The sequence below is a fragment of the Melanostigma gelatinosum genome (genome assembly GCF_949748355.1).
Source record: "Melanostigma gelatinosum genome assembly, chromosome: 22".
Taxonomy (NCBI): domain Eukaryota; kingdom Metazoa; phylum Chordata; class Actinopteri; order Perciformes; family Zoarcidae; genus Melanostigma; species Melanostigma gelatinosum.
In genome coordinates this window covers 11,599,842-11,605,841 of record NC_136655.1, presented here as the reverse complement: position 1 = coordinate 11,605,841, position 6,000 = coordinate 11,599,842, and positions in this window count along the sequence as shown.

Genomic DNA, 6,000 nt, shown 5'->3' with positions numbered 1-6,000 from the left:
GCTAATGTGCTCGAAGACAAGGCGATTATATTAATCATTAGCTCGGCGGCTAATGAAACAGCAGGTTTTTTTTTATGGGCTTATCGTGGCTCTTGCACATACATAGCCTCCATTTTTTTTTCTCAGACATAGACTGGAGCACAGCTGGATATCTCCTCAAAAGTGAGTCAGAGAAGGGAAGCGAAAGGGAGAAGGTGTGAGGGTGCCAGGGAACAAGAGACGAAAAGACATCCTCAGCCAGAGATGCCATAGAGAGGGGGACTGTGGGGCCGTGTGCTTGCATATATTAGCCTAATAAGGTTATTCCCTGGCAATAGTTGAATTTCCGCATGAATTAAGACTCACCGTTTGTCCAACTGGAAGGGGGCTTATTCCTATGATCTTTTAAAATCGTTTTTTTTTATGCTATATGTCTGATGTGGATTCTTTATTTCCTGCAACCAGTGTTTAGTCCAGAGACCATATGACAGATGCATGACCGTCTGACCTCAGTAAGTGAGGCTGACAGTAAAACACAGCCCTCTGGACAGCGATGTGCCTTTTTCGTGAGACAGAGAGAGAAAGGGAGAGAGATAATTAAATGGAGCCACAAGATCCTTAATTAGACCTCTGGGACACTTGAGTTCCAACTCCTGTACAAAGAAAGTGTTTTCACCAGACAATGAGACACATTTCCCTCTTATCTAAGACCCCCCCCCCCCCGTCTCATTCCTGTCTGTTTGCACGAGTAAGGGCAGGAGGAAAAGAGATTAACGAAGTACGTGCAGTTTTTGAGTGTGCACGCAGCTGCTCGTGCGTGTTTTCCGAAAACCGTTAATAAAACAGGAAACAAATGACACTCGTGAGATCAATACGCTAAAGAGCGATTTCCAATGGCAGCCCCACACCCCCACCCACCATGACACGGTCACTCACTGCGCACCAGCGTTTGTGCCCAAATGCCGAAATGCGTGGTCAAAAATTGAGCGCCGGGACTTACCGCAGTAGAGAACCAGCAGCGCTGTCAGAAGCACCACAGCCCAGAAAGTTGACGACATTCTCGGCCAGCGACTGGTATCTTTGCGTCTTGCCACCCTCGACACTGAAGCCATTGAACAAACGGAGCACTTGCTCTTTGAGGAGACGAATAAAAGCAAAGGCGGTAATCTCACAATCCAGCTCGGCCTCTCACAATGCTCATATCTCCGCGTGTAATCCCACAAAAAGACATGTCAAGATGGAGCAACTGATAGAAAAGCAGTGGTTTGCTCTAGTCAGATTGCCGGTGCGCAAAAGAAAAGGTCACATCTTCCTTTGGAATCCCAGTTAAGAAATAAACGCAGTGTTTTTTTTTTGTATTCTATTCGTACAGAAACACAAGTTGGTAAGCGTCCCTTTCAGTCTTTCCAAAGTGTGTGAACCTCAATTTTAGTCCTATATTTGAGTAAATGAAAGCGCGCCGCGCTGCTGCCTGGAGATTGCGTTGAGTTAATTCTCAAAGTGTTCAATCACCTATACCGCAGCGTCGTAAAAACCTCCTTTCACCTGTGGTAGGTTTTCCTCGTTTCTCTCGAGCCTCACCAGCCCCGACGGTACAGCCCAAAGACCGGGTTGAAAAATGAACGCGGCGCTGTAAAATCCGCTGAATGAACGTCTGGATGGATGAAGGAGGGTTGATCGTAAAAGGAGGAAAAAGTCATTTAAGCTCTCGGTTTGGGAACGAAGTAGATGAGGATCCCAGCATGCTTGCAGGAGCGAACGGAGGATGGAGAATGAACAGAGCGACTGTGGGAGAAAGGAGCGGGAGGAAAAGTGCGCACAGTGCTACTCCAAGTGATGTTTTTTTTTCCAAATTGAAACATTCAAACAATCGATATTACGTCAGCAATAAGCCACTTGAGGTCGCAATTTATTGTGATATCACAACAACTCGTTGCTGTACACGAAATAAATTGTCTTACATCATAAAAGCAGTGCCAATCATGGCTTAATATTGTTTTTACTGATTTGATATGGTGTATGTTTGATTTTTGAATCGATACTGACAGTTATATTTAAACAAGGGACATTCTGTAAAAAGCTATTTAATTTTCGTCTATATTTTTTTGCTATTGCTGCGATATTAAAATTACTCCGTAAAAAGTGTCACTGAGGAAAAAATGGTTCGAGGTGCTTTTACTTTACTTATGTACTTACATGTTGCCACTATATGTTCCTTCTCTATACATTCACCAGAGGGAAATACTCACTTCTATACATTTATAAACTTCTATACATGATGACAAAGAGATAAACATGATTCCAAATTAAATCTAATGTTGTTCCGTAACTGCTAGATGTGTATAGCTGCTTGTTGACGAGTACTGTTAATTGTACTTTTGTATACTTTTTCCTCCAACGCTTCAGGGCCATGAACAGCGCCACCACCTGTGCCTCAGTGTTATGGACAGCTGTATTGGCAGCACATCGGCGAGTTGGTAGCAAGGACATCGCTCAGGATTAACAGCCCAAAGGACAGCGCAGCGGAGCAACTGGGCTTTCAGCACCACGGACAGCGCCACTTACAACCCATGTGAACAGTACAACGGGGAGTTGGTACCATGGACAGCGCTACTGACTAAACCCAATGAACAGTGCAGTGGAGCGTGCGCTTTGAGCGCCGCGGACAGCGCCATGCAGACAGCACAACGGAGAGTTGGAACAATGGACAACACCAGCTCAACCCCATCGCAATGGAGTTTCAGCACCACAGACAGCTCCAGTGCCTGAACCTGAACCTCAGCACCACGGACAGCGCCACTGAGCACTCAACACTCATGTCAAGCTGGAGCTGGCTCTGTCCATTGGCAGTGAGGCTCTGGAGGCCTCTGTGCATTCACCTCAACACCCCATGCCATGCATACTAATTCTAAGCCTCTGCCCTCACCAGCTTGGGGCGACTATACGCATGAATAACTCAATATTCGAACCAAAAATGTAGCTTCTATTTTGGAGCTAATGAAGATGGTCTTTCAGCTTGGCTATCATTTCCAACAAGTTCCTTTATAGAGACTCCAGGTTCCCCCTGCTTAGACTTGCTGTAGCAATGTGCATTAGACGGGAGCTCTTATAAACCAGACTGTAAACCACTGGGTGGAGTAAAATAATGAATTGCTGTATGTGTCCTTATCAGTCCCTGTAAACTTCTAAATCTGTATGTTATTGCTCGAATCAGTAATATTTGTTGGTAACAATGTGAAAAGTGGACATATTTACTCCCCCAAATCATCTGTGCTTTGTCCCCCCTGCCATCTCTCTTTATGTCTTCTCTCCATTTCCTTGCTGCAGTGCTGATCTTAAAAGCAGCGGACTCAGTCAATTACAGCCCTGGTGGGAAAGCACTGGCATGGTGCCTCCTGGTGCCTCATGGTGTCAGTGACTGTGGCACTAACTGTACAGCGAGGCCAAAGCCTTCTTGGCGGGCGGACGGGCGGGTGGGCACGCGCAACTACACAACAGCATTATTTTAACGCAAATTGTGCAATTAAGCACATATGCATCGGTTTCCTCAATCTCTCACACACATTTAGCTGTGAACCATGATAAAATATTATCTTATTCCCTCTCTACATGGATCAACATTGTGGTGCGGGTTCTCCTGAATTTATGTGTTCACTGGTGCTTAGCGTTGAGGTCTGGCTTCTGTTGGAGTTCAAATGGATTTGTAAAATATCTGTGCAGTTTAAATGGTGTTTTAAAATGTATATGAGGCTGCCAAGTGCAAGAGCTCTGAAAAATAAATATTCCTTTGGTAGAGATATGATCCACCAAATTAGCAGCAAGCTCTGTAGCTGAGACAAGAACAAAAAGCCCTGCTTCCAATCTTGATGTGACGCTAAGTTCAGCTGTGGCCTGAACCAATTCAAGACTCTTATTTTTCACTGCATCTTCATTTATCAGAGTTACCATATTTTGATGTCACCATGTATTTATGTCTGGTGTTTGATTGGTCACTGTTGTCTGTCCAACAGGTTGGCTACATAGGAGCAAATCTCATGACACTCCTGCTTCCCAGACGATGAAAAACCGAATTATTTTGATCACCTCCTTAACTTCACTCTAGCACTCTGAAACTCTGAAAAGTGAAATAGGGAGATAATGCCACAATTAAATAAAAACAGACTTTGAAAGTGCATTTAATTTTTGGGACTTATTTATTTTAAACAATGTATTCATACATTCATTATGTTACTTATTTCATAATGCATTCTTTATCTATTCAATATTGGACACGTCGGGTCTTCACTATCGTTTTCATGCCTCTCCCATTGATAAGCCTCCTGCTGCAGCTTATTGGCAGGAGCCAACAATACGTTTTATTGATTTTGCATGAATTTTACAAGTCAGTGGAACCTTAATAAGGCAAAGGGGAGGAGCATGAAGAACTTTACACAGTTGTGTAGTGTAACGTTGTAGCAACACATCAGGAAACTGCCTGATTTCGGCAATACAACACTCATTTCCTATAAACACTCAGGAAGCAAGTCAACCACAGGATTCATGTAACATGCTTTAGCTCGCTTACAAACACTTTGCTTCGGGAATCTTAAAAGTACACACTGGGTGATTACTGTGAGCCTAACAACCTTTGTCCCTATAACTGATGACTTTAGAGGCATACACTTAAAATCCTGTCACAGGATTTCCGAGGCGTTACCTAAGACAGCATATCTGCTCATATAACTAATTAAAATAGTGTATGACTATGAGCAGCAGGATGGCTTAGTCAGGGTGTCCAGTATCTACAAGCTCACATGTTCAAACAAGGTAAATCCATGAGGTCTTAATTTGGTGGGACAGGATGCTTTTCACTGATGTATCATTTGGCCTTTAGGCTGATGTATATTTTGACATAGTAGATGATGTATGGATTCTTATCAAGAGGCACTTTGGCACCAAGACACTGCTGTTTTCCTTTCATTATGTACAATAATGGACTAGGACCCAACATGCAAAATAACATATTAGGTGTCGGCAGTCATGTCAGTGGGGAGCTTGAGCAGCACTGAGCTTCTCAGTGTGGGAGCGTCTGAGACCTGACCTTTCTCTGTGAGTCTTCCCTTTGATCCGTCGAGACATCGGCATACTTCCTCTTTATTGGGCCACGAGGAGGGCTTTGAACTTAGCTTGCCACTCAGGGATTTAAGTGAACAGAGTGTTCTTATGGTACCACAGCAGGCTCCATCTTGCTGTCATGGATTAAGAGAAAGAGAGGAAACCGAGAAGCCTTTTCAGCTCTCTGAATATCAGTCAGTTGCTCGCCACGGAGAGGAAGGAATACGGACATCTGCCTTAATGCTGGAGCTGAATAGAGTCAGCAAGTTAATTGCTGTGCTGATAACATGACAGTAACATTTCTCATTCTGGCCCTCAGCAATGACAATATCTTCTAATTTTGGCTTTCATTGAAAACAATATCAATGTGGTACACAGATAAATATAAAATGTCCTCGGCTGTTCAGATGTGAAAAGTGAAATTAAGAAGTAAATTATCATCACGTATGACAATACCAAGCATTGCCTTCCATTAACAATGCATTTTCTTTCAACAGCCACGGTAGCAGTGAAATAAGGCTGTACTTATGCACAGCAGCTCTTTGAGCAAACTGCTAACATCAGCATGTTTACATGCTCACAACAGCGTGCTGCAGGGATGACGTCATTGTGTGGGCCAACCCTGGAAGTTAGCGTCACACTAGTTCCCTTTAAATAAGACAATGGATAAGAAACTCTGTGGCTAACAAACGCTTCACAAACGCTTTTACTTAATGGTTTTATCCAGCAAAGGGAAACTTTACAAAGAAACACCACTTTTATTGAAGAGTCAATGCAATCGACAGAAGTCAAAAGCTAAATTCAGGCTGTAAACAAACGACTGTACACCACGGTCGCATGAGTTGTGAAGGTGGACTATTTGGCATGATGAAGACCACCTTAAAAACTGCCACTTAAAAGTAAAAAATTCCCGAGAGGGGTATTTAC